The 13,702-nt window shown below is 43.4% G+C and overlaps 1 pseudogene; it reads left to right on the forward strand.

The window, feature by feature from the left end:
- The first annotated feature begins 6,816 nt into the window (after nt 1–6,816).
- On the forward strand, nt 6,817–13,409 carry LOC117099446 (annotated as a pseudogene).
- Nucleotides 13,410–13,702: the final 293 nt, after the last annotated feature.

The raw sequence follows: 13,702 nt of genomic DNA on the forward strand, positions 1-13,702 counted from the left end.
CGAGGGAAATCCAATGTTACTCGAACACCTTGAAAGAAGCTCGGAGCAAGAGACTGTACTGTCTCTTAGCTCAATGATCCCAGGTGCCTGAAAGGGTGAAAGATGTGTGTGCGGAGACCACTCGCTTCTGGAACCTGGCAAGATGGACTGGAAGCCTGCGAACCTGAGTGGCCTTGCCCTGGCAGACATTCATATAATCTGATGGACTGGACTAAGTATTAAGGACTGAATTGGATTCCACTAATGTATTTTTTTTTTTTTTTTTTTTTGAGACGGAGTCTCGCTCTGTCGCCCGGGCTGGAGTGCAGTGGCCGGATCTCAGCTCACTGCAAGCTCCGCCTCCCGGGTTCCCGCCATTCTCCTGCCTCAGCCTCCCGAGTAGCTGGGACTACAGGCGCCGCCACCTCGCCCGGCTAGTTTTTTGTATTTTTTTTAGTAGAGACGGGGTTTCATCGTGTTAGCCAGGATGGTCTCGATCTCCTGACCTCGTGATCCGCCTGTCTCGGCCTCCCAAAGTGCTGGGATGACAGGCTTGAGCCACCGCGCCCGGCCTGATTCCACTAATGTAACAATATCTTTTGAGTTATATGTCCTTTGGTTGTGAGAGACCCTGGTTCAAAGACCAGGGGTGGACTGTGATTGGTCTTCAACCCGATTCCTGACTTACAACTCCTGAAATCCTTAGAAACACCAAAATGTTGGGGTTTTGTATGCAAATGACTTGACTGGTGTCTGGTAGCCACTAGGTAGCTTCAGGATGGGAGCTGGTCACCAGAAAGGCCAAGGCAGGGTTAGGATTGGGACTTTGAGCCATGTCTGGAGAGGGGAGAGAAGTCTAAGGCTAAACTGGTCTCCAGTGGCCAATAGTTTAATCAATCATGTCTACTTAATAAAACTTTCATAAAAACCCAAAAGGACAGGGTTCGAAGAGGTGTCCTTTTCGAACAGGAAGGGCATGGAAACGCCACACCCCTTACCCCATACCGTGCCCTCTGCATTTCTTCACCTGTATCCACTGTAATATCCTTTATAATAAATGGGCAAATGTAAACAGGTGTTTCCTTGAGTTCTGTGAGCTGCTGTAGCAAATTACTCAAACCCAGTTGTTCAGAAGTTCTGGAGAACTAGACTTGGGACTGGTGTCTGAAATGGGGACAGTGTTGTGGGACTGAGTCTTCAACCTGTGGGATTTGAGGCTATCTCCAGGTAGATAAAGCCGGGATTGGATTGGAAGACACCCAGCTGGTGTCCACTGCAGCAATGATTGCCTCCTTGCGGGTGGGTGAAATCCCTGCACATTTGGTCTACAGAAGTCTTCTTTGTTGGTTGTTGTTGAGAGAGCAGAAAGAGCACTTTCAGTGTGTGTGTGTTTCTTCCATACTCATACTATTGTCATGCACTAGAGAGGTGTTGAACTTGATTCAGGGAAACACCCTCAATAACCATAACATCATGGGAGTTCCTGCCCCTTCGGGATGGTCCTCTGCCAGTTTTCGTCTGTTTTAAAACTCATTGTCACAGAACTCTCTGCTCCAAGGATTCCACATGGACCTTTAAGTGAATTTGAAGTCTTCTAAGAAGGATAATAGAATTGTCAACTATGCTCCCAATTCCACTTTGGAAAAGGGAGTAGGCGTGAGGTAGAGGGTCTTGAGGTGTCCATGAAGCCATCTCCTCCCCTCGGTGGAGGGAATCTCAGAAAGTATGGCCACCTACTCTTCTCCCGATCTCATCAGGAAAAAGAGAAGTCCTGAATGATGTTACGTAAAAGTACACCATGCTACCCGTTGTCTCAGAAGACATTCTGACCAAGGCTACTGGCGCCTTTTTTTTTTTTTTTTTTGAGACAGAGTCTTGCCCTGTTGCCCAGGCTGGAGTGCAGCAGCACAGTCTTAGCTCACTGCAACCTCTGCCTCCCAGGTTCAAGCGATTCTCCTGTCTCAGCCTCCCGAGTAGCTGGGACTACAGGCATGCACCACCACACCTGGCTAATGTTTGGACTTTAGTTGAGATGGGGTTTTACCATGTTGGCCAGGCTGGTCTTGAACTCCTGACCTCAAGTGATCCGCTCACCTCGGCCTCCCAAGGTGCCGTGATTACAGGCATGAGCCACTGCACTTGGCCATCCTGGCACTTTTCATCATGAATGTAACGTGCCTTGCCAATTCAGGTTTTCAGCTCTAACCATTCGTTGGGTAGCTCTGCTCTAGCTCACCCTATTGTGACCTGGTGTCTGGTCTCCATTTTCAAGGAGTTGCATCACTGCACCGTGGAACCCTAGGCTCCTGTACAGCGACTCCTGTTGGTGATTTCCAAATAATGGCTGAGGTTCCCACTCCAGGGAGAACAGGTCATGGTGCGGATGGGGCAGCTGTTGGAGGTCTGCAGCCTTGAAGTTTCAACCCGAACACCCTCACCACCTTAGAGGTCCTCCTCGGAGACAAAGCATCCATTTGAACAGATGGGTAAAGGACCCATCTGCTGCCCACCACCAAAGGTAGCAGAAAAATGTCTAACATCATAAAAGGCATCAAATAACACACACTCTTCTATTTAGATCTAATAGATCTAACAGATCGTCTATTTAGATTTAATAGATCTAACAGATCGTCTATTTAGATCTTCTATTTTAGATGTAATATTATACCATGGACATCTTTCTTTGTCGATACATATAGAGCATTCTACTGTTAGACCACATCATAATTCATTTAACAATCTCTTTTTCTCCTGTTGATGGACATTTAGATTTTTTTCACTTACAAAAAAAACTGCAATGAATATCTTTGTGCATGTGTTTTTACAGATGTTTAAAAATATTATTATAAAACTAATATCTGGGCCAGGCGTGGTGGCTCATGCCTGTAATTCCAACACTTTGGGAGGCCGAGGCAGGTGGATCACCTGAGGTCAGGAGCTTGAGACCAGCCTGGCCAACATGGAGAAACCCCATGTCTCTACTGAAAATACAATAATGAGCCGGGCGATGCTTCCCTGGGGAAGAAGAAATTGCACTCATGGGCTTGGCTGTGCTGGACAGCCCCAGCATGGTTTTCCTGAGAACCTGCCCTACAGATTTTACACTTGCCTGGCCAGGCCCCACAATTACATAAGCCTATTCCCTGCAATAAATCTTGTCATGTGTATCTCCCACTGGCTCTGCCTCTTTGAGCACAATGGGGATGTGTTAAATCTAAATTACTATATATCTGCAAGGTATTTTACAGTGCCTCTGGATTGTGTGAGAACACAGTTTACAGTTTCAATGTGCTGGGGAGGATGACAAAATAGAAAGACTGAAAAGATCTCTTGTTGCATGCTGCACCTGGGTGAGTCCCATCTGAAGAACGAGTTGTGGTGGTCGCTGCAGGAAGGACTCTGCAGATCCAGACTGAAGCTGGCATCAGACCGTGCATCATGGTCCAGGTTCTCCGGAGAGAAAGAAAGAAAGAGAATGAATGAGAGAAAGAAAGAAAGAGAGAGGGAGGGTGGGAGGAAGGAAGGAAGGAAGGATGGAAGGAAGGAAGGAGAGAGAAAGAGAAAGAAAAGGAAAGAGAAAGAAAGAAAAGGAAGAAAAGAAACAGAAAGAAGGACGAGACTGAAAAAACACAGGTCTGAGTGCTGGAATGTGGCTTGACCTTTAGCAGGCTGTGTGATATTTAATATAATAATAATATTAATAATCTCTTATTTTCTTATTTATAAAATATAAAAGGTAGGAGTTGGATCTTTTTTTAGACCTAAAAAGGACCTTTTTTTTTTTTTTTTTTAATAGAGCTAACAAGGTTAAACTATATGTTTGCTTAATATTCATGATTTGGCTTTAAAATCTTTTTTTATTGTCAGCTTTATTGAGGTATAGTTAACATACAATGAAACTCCCCATATTTAAGTATACATGTTGATGAGTTTTGAATACATATATACAAAATGCAAAATGCTTACAATTGTGTCACCACCACCACCATCACAATCATGATTTAGAACATGAGTCTCCCCCGCAAGCCTGGCCCCTGTCGGACACTGATGAGCTCTGTCCCTATGGTTTTGCCTTTATTAGAATCTCATAGAATAGATGTATGTATTTTTTTTGCTTCCTTCACTTAGCACAGTGCTTCTGAGACTCATGTTTGATCATTAATGCATTTTGTTCTAATTTTGCATTGGATGTTTGTATATCTTCTGAAATAGACAGTTTATATTCTTTACCCATTTTTTATTGGGTCATTGATTTTTTTCATTGGAGATGTATAGAAGCATATTTTTTGAAAGGCAATGAGTAATATGAAAGTTGATTTTATTTTTCCTAAAGCTTCTTGAGTGCATCTTGTCCTACCAAATTCCCCACTTGGCACCACCAATGACTGGAGACGCCATTCTTTGTTCTCTCTCTACCACCTCTGCCACCTGGAGGTGCTTGCTCCCTTCCACTGCCCAGGCTGCCACAGAGGAGCACAACCTGGCCCACCCACACTGGCCCGATTCTCACCAGTGCCCAGGCGGACAGAGGCTGGGTCCCTGGAGGGCAAAGGGGAGGACAGAGCACCAGCTTCTACCCCTGCTCCTAAGCGGCTTCCCCAGCTGCAGAGTTATAGACTCTGGCCTTTGTCATTGTCCCTGAGTCTGTGCACCTGGTCCTGGGACCAGACACCCCACATGGCCAAATGGGCAGGAGAGGCTCTCCATCTCATTACATTCTGTTTCCTTACTAGCTACAAACACTCAGAAAACCTCACAGGGCTGGGCATTCTCCACCAAGGCTACTTTCAAATCCTTAGCAAAAAAGAATGCCAGACACATCTGCGAGGCTGGAGGAATGGGAAAGCTGTTTGGACAGACAAAATTACTCCAGCCCCACTCACCATCAGAGGCTAACTGAACCCTCCAACCCCATTTCTCTCCTTTCCCAGCCTGCACCGTTAGGACATGGTGCTGAGAAGAGCCCATCATCCCTCAATGCTCTGCAATGGGCAGCAGGGAGGGAGGGAGGCCTTGATCCTACTACACTGGGACAGGTGTGTGCCTGGCTACCTAGGGAAATACTGTGGCCCACAAGGGCTAGGCTGCATTGTGTGTTATTGATGGGGCACCACCCTTCAGGTACGTGCCCAGTTAAGCAGGCTGTCATGTACCAGCCTCAGTACCCAACCACTAAGTGCACAGTCTCGGGGGGAAAATACATCTTGTTTTCCACACAGCTGACTGACCACACACTGAAGACACACAACCTGCTTATAAACTGGGACTCTCCTGTTGGAATCTTCTGGAAAACTTGAGTGTGCTTCTCAGGCAGGAGTTTACCCTTTAAGCAGGGAAAAATGGAATTTGTGGCTCAGTTTTTCTTTCTATTCTATCTCTATCTAGTCCAAAATGGAACTGAGGAGGAATAAAACAGCAAGGAACTCTGAAATTAGAATGGCAACAATGGAAGAAAATTGTCTTGGTTCAACTCCAATGGCCACCTTAGATCTCTTATTAAGAGCTATTAACTGGAAAACAATTGCATGATAGCCTTCCTATGATAATTCCAAATTTGTTTGTATTTCGGAATTTCTTTCTAGAATGCTCCAAAATTCCCATCTCTGAACTTATGAAGTCTTCTCTAGAATCTGCAAATTCTCAATGTCTTTAGAGCCTCGCTGGTCACTTGCTGGATAGGGGTTCTGTAAAAGGATTCTGGGAAGTTTGACTCGGTGTTCAACAAAGGCCCTTCCAAATTTTTAGGGTCTGATTCTGGGATTCCCAAGGGGACCTGGAGCCTTTCTCACATCTTCTGTGTGGAAGAGCACCTGCTTCATCCTCTGTTGCAACACAAAGAACCATTGTGAAGCTCCATGGTGAGTTTCTATGAGTTTATTCCACCATGTGTGGCTCAGGCAGGCAGGATTTACAGGTGTGCCTGTGCTGTGTTTCATATTCACATGTAGAGTTCCAACAGTTTACTTTATCAGCTGTCCTCTCTGTCTTCCTTGTGTTCAGTCAAGCATCAAATCCAGTGTCATCTCTGTGTGGGTACTCTGCAAATGCTAATTGGTGGTGACAAAATAATGATGTTGACAAGTGACCCCATAAAACTGATGAATCACTTGGTTGGAGAGTTCCAGGTTCAGCAGTTATGTAATGTTGCTTCACCAAACAGGTAATGTTTCATACCTCAGAGCAGCATGGAATACTTTACCTGCCAGGGCCTACTCATTTCTATTCACAGCTGAAAAGTCTTCTCTGAAGAGTAGAATTTTTTTTTTTTTCCAATAAACCCTGTAGGCAGACATTTCGTGTAAGAGATATAGCTGTTTGCTTTGATTCAGGCTTCTCCCAAAACTGGCGCCCAAACTCCCACACTGGTTGGCAATCAACTCAACAAACAGATGGAGCAAGAGCCTGAATCAGATCATAAAACAAATAAACGAATTCATGTGAGTCTTAACACTTCAATGGTATTGTTCCCACCTTCCTGTGGAAAGGCACGGACATCTTAAAATAAACAGGCTATGGAGGCCGGGCACAGTGGCTCACGCCTGCAATCCCAGGACTTAGGGAGGCCGAGACGGGAGGATCATGAGTTAGGAGATTGAGAACATCCTGGCTAACATGGTGAAATCCCATCTCTACTAAAAATGCAAAAAGTTAGCCGGGCGTGGTGGCGGGCGCCTGTAGTCCCAGCTACTCGAGAGGTTGAGGCAGGAGAATGGCATGAACCCGGGAGGTGGAGTGAACCGAGATTGTGCCACTGCACTCCAGTCTGGGTGACAGAGCGAAACTCCATCTCAAAAAATAAATAAATAAATAAATAAATAATAAATAAATAAATAGGCTATGGAGAAGGTAGGTTTAATAGGTAAGTTTTTGGTTAATGGAAAATTTGACAATTTTTGACCTCCAAAAGCGCAACTTTGTATGGTTCAACCCAATGAAAGGTTTAAGAATTCTCAGAATGTATATGTTTCAGTATCGGTATTGTTAATATAAAAATTAGCACACTCCTAATACTTCCTTCTGGGCAAATTCATGCTTGTTCTTACTTGGTATCCCTTTTTAGGTAATGAAGAAAATGTATTTCACATGTTTTCTAAAAATTAAAAGTCAAAAATTTTAATTGAAAATTAGAATATTTTTCCTTTGCTACAGAATCCAAAATCCAGTACATTTTGCAAATTGATGCAAGTTGTGCAGATTTGACCCACTGACCTCTGATACTCAGTCTACACAATCATGAACAATTTTTTTTTTTTTTGAGGCAATTCTCCTGCCTCAGCCTCCTGAGTTGCTGGGATTACAGGTGTGTGCCACCGTGCTCAGCTAATTTTTATATTTTTAGTAGAGACAGGATTTCACCGTGTTGGTCAGGCTGGTCTTGATCTCCTGACCTCGTGGTTCACCTGCGTAGGCCTCCCAAAGTGCTGGGATTACGGGCGTGAGCAACCATGCCCAACCATGAACAATTTTTAAAACATGAATTCTTTTTTTAAAATTTTTTTATTTTTTTGAGACAGGGTCTTACTCTGTCACCCAGGATGGAGTGCAGTGGTGTGATCTCAGTTCACTGCAGCCTTGACCACCTGGGCCCCAGTGATCCTTCTACCTCAGCTTGAGGAGCTGGGACTACAGGTGTATGCTACCATGCTTGGCTAATTTTTATATTTTTGTAGAAATGGGGTTTTGCCATTTTGCCTGGGCTGGTCTGGAACTCCTGGGCTCAAGTAATTTGCCTACCTCGGCTTCTCAAAGTGCTGGGATTACAGATGTGAGCCACCACACCCAGCTGTGAATTCCTTTTGATAAGATATGCTCTCTCCAGTTGCCGAAGTTCTCTATGCTATCTACAGATTTGCTTGAACATTTGTATTTTCCTATAGGGCCCTCCAGCATTTCAATTTTCCACCTTTGTCTTAGATGACACTGTTATCTCTTTGTTCCTCCTCTGATGTGATGAAACTTTGATGAAGTCAGGGTGTTAGGAGGGGAAGCCACACTTCCTCCAGGGATTCCACCTTATGACCACTATTTTTCTCAGAGTGAGAGCAAAAGGAGACAAGATTCCAGGAGAAGATGCTCAGCTTCTCTCAAATGCAAAAGATGCAAATTAAAGTAAGATAACTTGTTATTTTTAACCTCTAAGTTTTATAAAATTAAATAGATTAAATAGTATTTAGGGTTGGTGTGAGTGTGGAGAAGGGGGTAAATGAGTAAATTTACCCATTTACTGGTAAATTGAGTTACTTTTTTGACCAAAAAATTGAGAATATTTATGCTTTGTAAAAATGTACATACTGTTTGCCTCAATGAATCCACTTATATTCTACAAAGTAGTCACACAAGCATGAATATTACATACTTCACCTATTCAAAGATTTTTCTTGTAGCGTAGTTTATAATATAAAAAAACTGAAAAGAATCTATAAGTTTATCAATAAGGAGATTTTAAAATTATGGTTACATGTGATGGTTAAGCAGGATGAATTGTATCTCTGTGTATAGTTGTATCTGTGTGTAATGAAAAGGTGTGCAGGATAACTGTAAGTACAAAAAACAAACTTCAGAACAATGTTTATGGTATAATCCTATTAAAAAAACAAAATATTAGTACTTTATTTGGCAAACTCTCCTTCATAAATTAGGGAGGGATAAAGACTTCTTCACACAAACAGAGGGAGGGAGTCCATCACCACTAGACTGCCTTACAAGAAATACTAAAAGGAGTTCTTCAAACTGAAAATGAAAGACTGATAATTAATCATATGAAAACATATAAAAGTATAAAATTCATGGATAAAGGTAAACATATAGTCATAAGTATTAAAAGCAACTTTACAATAACTCATTAAGTGATACACAACATGAAAGATGTGAAGTGTGACATCAAAAACAGAATGTGTACGTGTGTGTGCAGAGCTTTTATACAGAATCAAAGTTAAGTTGTTTTTAGCTTAAAATGGACTAGTATAACTATAAGATGTTTTAATATGCCTCATAGCAATCATCAAGCAAAAACCTATAGCAGATACACTAAGATGAAGAGAAAGGAATCAAAGCATACCACTACTGAAAATCCTCACATCACAAATAAAGACAGCAAGAGAGGAAAAAAATAGTAAAAGAGCTGCAAAGCAACCAGAAAACAATGAGCAAAATACAATAATCAATCCTTCTCTATCAATAATTACTTTAAATGTAAATGGACTAAATTTGCTGATCAAAAGACACAGGTTGGCTACATGGATTTAAAAAAAATACAAAAACAAGGCCAGGCCTGATGGCTCACATGCGTAATCCCAGCACTTTGGGAGGTAGATGTGGGTGGATTACTTGAGGCTGGGAGTTGAAGACCAGCCTGGCCAACATGGTGAAACCCCGTCTCTACTAAAAATACAAAAATTAGCAGGGCGTGGTGGTGAATGCCTGTAGTTGCAGCTACTAGGGAAGCTGAGACAGGAGAATTGCTTGAACCTGGAGGCAGAGTTGTGGTAAGTTGAGATTACGCCACTGCACTCTAGTCTGGGAGACAGAGTGAGACTGAGTCTCAAAAAAAAAAAAAAGAAAGAAAAAACAAGACCCAACTATATGTTGCTATAGGAGACTCATTTCACCTTTAAAGCTACACACAGACTGAAAGGGAAGGGATGAAAAAAGATATTCCATGCAAATGGAAAGCAAAGAGCACAAGGCTAGTTATGTTAGACAAAATAGGCTTTAAGTCAAAAACTCAACAAGACAAAGATGGGTTATTATATAATGATAGAGGAGTCAATTCATAAAGAGGATAGAACAATTTTAAATAATATGCACCCAACATCAGGTACACTTAAATATATAAGGCAAACATTTACAGATCTAAAGGGAGGAATAGACAGCAATACAATAATAGCAAGAGACTTCAATACTCCACTTTCAACGATGGATAGATCATTCAGACAGGAGAACAGTAAGAAAACATTAGACTTGAACTAAACTTTAGACCAAATGGACTTAACAGACATAAATAGAACATTCCATCCAACAGCAACTGAATGCACATCTTCTCAATAACACATGGAACATTCTCCAGGACAGAGCAAATGTTGGGCCACAAAGCAAATCTTAATAAATTTGAGAAGATATAGATCACATCAAGCATCTTTTGGGACCACAATGGTATTAAACTAGAAATCAATAACAGGAGAAAAACGGGAAAGTTCACAGATACATGGAAATTAAACAACACGCTTCTAACCAATCAATGGGTAAAAGAAGAAATCAAAGGGGAAAATGAAACATTTTGAGACAAAGAAAAATGGAAACAAAACATACCAAAACTTATGGGATGCAGCAAAAGCAGTTCTAAGAAGGAAATTTAGAGCAAGAAACGCCTGCATTAAAAAAGAAGAGGCCAGGCATAGTGGCTCGCCCCTGTAATCCTAGCACTCTGGGAGGCCAAGGTGGGAGGATCACTAAAGCCCAAGGGTTTGAGACCAGCCTGGGCAACACAGGGGATTCCTATCTCTACAAACAAACAAACAAACAAACAAACAAAAAATAATAAAATTAGCTGGATGTTGTGGTACCAGTCTGTAGTCCTAGTTACTCAGGAGGCTGAGGTGGGAGGATCACTTGAGCCTGGGAGGTCAGAGCTGCAGTGACCCGAGACTGTGGCTCTGCATTCCAGCCCGGGCAGCAGCGCCAGACTCTGTCTCAAAAAAAAAAAAAAAGAAAAGATTTGGACTTGATGGTTCTGTGGAAAACAAAAGAAGTGAGGTGATGGATAGGTTAATTAGCTAGATTTAATCATCCCATTTTTTTTGTGTGTGTGTATATACATATATCACATTGTACCCCATAAATGTTTATGATTTGTCAATCAAAAATAATATTAATTAAAAAAGAATGCTGGGCGCGGTGGCTCACGCCTGTAATCCCAGCACTTTAGGAGGCCGAGACGGGCGGATCACGAGGTCAGGAGATCGAGACCATCCTGGCTAACACGGGGAAACCCCGTCTCTACTAAAAAATAAAAAAAACTAGCCGGGCGAGGTGGCGGGCGCCTGTAGTCCCAGCTACTCGGGAGGCTGAGGCAGGAGAATGGCGTGAACCCGGGAGGCGGAGCTTGCAGTGAGCTGAGATCCGGCCACTGCACTCCAGCCTGGGCGACAGAGCGAGACTCTGTCTCAAAAAAAAAAAAAAAAAGAAAAAGACCTAAACCTGATCAGAACTCATGATGATCCAGCATAAACACAGAGTCTGCTTGTTTCTCTCTCTTTAGTATAGGAAATCATAGCAGTACAGATCGTGAACCTTACTTTTTGGTACACAGTTTTTATGTGCTGTAATAGAGTCTCAGCATGTGTAAGGTCTGTTTAATTATTTAGCACTTCAGGGCTGGGCGCAGTGGCTCATGCCTGTAATCCCAGGACTTTGGGAGGCCAAGGCGGGTGGATCACCTGAGGTCGGGAGTTCGTGACCAGCCTGACCAACATGGAGAAACCCCATCTCTACTAAAAATACAAAATTAGCCGGGTATGGTGGTACACATCTGTAATCCCAGCTACTCGGGAGACTGAGGCAGGAGAATGGCGTGAACCCGGGAGGCGGAGCTTGCAGTGAGCTGAGATCCGGCCACTGCACTCCAGCCCGGGCGACAGAGCGAGACTCCGTCTCAAAAAAAAAAAAAAAAACAAAAAACAAAAAAGAAAAGCAATGTTGAAAGAGCATTGAGAGAAAAGTTAGGCATTCAAAATGCAGTATTTCTCTGAACTGTTTCTCTGAAGTTTTCTTATTTGTATAAAACCCAATAAAACAAAAAATCATGGTGCGTATCCTAAATATATGTAATTTTTATTTGTCAGTCAGACTTGAATGAAGTTGGGAAGGTGTGGAGCTGGGCTGGTGCTTCCTGGGGAGGAGGAGCCGCGTGGAACTGGTCTAGGAGGAGGACTCGGCGCGGCCTGCGGTGCCGGGTCTTGCCGCCCGGGGGCTGCTTCCGTCCTCTTCTCTGCGCAGCTTCGCGCACTTCCCCTCGCCAGCGGGCTAGGCACGGAGGAGACCCGCCGGAGCCACGGAGGATGAGGCGGCCCACAGAGCCAGCAAGACGGACGAGAAGGTGCAGGAGAACACGGCCGGAGCACTGGGTTTGTTCACCGAGCTTCAGAATATTCTGGAATTACTGCGGTCCACAGGAACTGGAATGTTACTTAACGTTAGTCTCAAGCAGAGTGCCGATGAAGAAGCTGCATCTTTAGCCAAGTCTCTCGTCAAATCCTGGAAAAAGTTACCAGATGGGCCGTCCACCGAGAAAGACCCCGACGAAAAGTAAATAGAACCTGCCATGATATGGCAGAAGAGCAAAAGAAAGTAGCTCCAGCGGCAATGTCAGCAGCAGAAAGGATGAGACAAATGCTTGAGACACTTGTTTCATCTGTTCCTCGGCACGAAGCGCTTCTGATTCTGTGCGGATAAAGAACAGGGAGATGCTTGCTGCAGCTCTTCGAACAGGAGATGACTGTATTGAAATGGGAGCTGGGCCGGGCGCGGTGGCTCAAGCCTGTAATCCCAGCACTTTGGGAGGCCGAGACGGGCGGATCACGAGGTCAGGAGATCGAGACCATCCTGGCTAACATGGTGAAACCCCGTCTCTACTAAAAATACAAAAAAAAAAAAAAAAAACTAGCCGGGCGAGATGGCGGGCGCCTGTAGTCCCAGCTACTGGGGAGGCTGAGGCAGGAGAATGGCGTGAACCCGGGAGGCGGAGCTTGCAGTGAGCCGAGATTGCGCCACTGCACTCCAGCCTGGGCGACAGAGCGAGACTCCGCCTCAAAAAAAAAAAAAAAAAAAAAAAAGAAATGGGAGCTGATGAGGAAGAATTAGGATCTCGAATTGAGGAAGCTATAGATCCAGAAAGAGGGAACACAGACATGAAGTACAAAAATAGAGTCCAAAGTAAGGTATCAAATCTTACAGATGCAAAGAATCAAAATTTAAGGAAAAAGGTACCGTGTGGGAATATTCCTCCTGCCTTACTTGCTAGAATGGCGGCAGAAGAAATGGCTAGTGATGAGCTCAAATGAACAAAAACTTGAGGCATGAAGCCATCAGAGAGCATCAGATGGCCAAGACAGGTGGAACCCAGCCTGATTCGCTCACATGTGGCAAATGTAGAAAGAAGAATTGCACTGCCACACAGGTACAAGCTGGCAGTGCCGGTGAACCAATGACAACGTTTGTTGACTGTAATGAATGTGGAAATCAACAGAAGTTCTGTTGAGATGGAAAAATTGGCAAAATATCTGGACCACTAAGAAAACAGATTTTGTAATTAGCTTAAACCTAGGACAAGCAACTAGTTTTCCTGCAAATCAGATTTTTAGAGCAACATACATCCTGTGAGTTAGGCTTTGTTTTTGACCCAGCATCCCTTCCTTAAGTGCCTTCTTTAGTTCCTGATCAGTAGGGAGACCACAGAATAATTGTCCGGGATCTGTTTTAAAACTTTTTGTTTTCATTTTTATAAATAAGTCGATATTAAACTTCTATAAATTAAACTTCTGGCAATTTTTTTCTTTCTTAAAGGAAAATATACCTTAAATTTTTCTTGTCTTTTTTGTTTTTGAGACAGAGTCTCACTCTGTCACCAGGCTGGAGTGTAGTTGCACGGCTCACTGCAACGTCCACCTTCCAGGTTCAAGCAATTCTCCTGCCTCAGCCTCCCGAGTAGCTGGGACTGACTACAGGT

This window comes from Trachypithecus francoisi, unplaced genomic scaffold (genome assembly GCF_009764315.1).
Source record: "Trachypithecus francoisi isolate TF-2019V2 unplaced genomic scaffold, Tfra_2.0 Lachesis_group16, whole genome shotgun sequence".
Lineage (NCBI taxonomy): Eukaryota > Metazoa > Chordata > Mammalia > Primates > Cercopithecidae > Trachypithecus > Trachypithecus francoisi.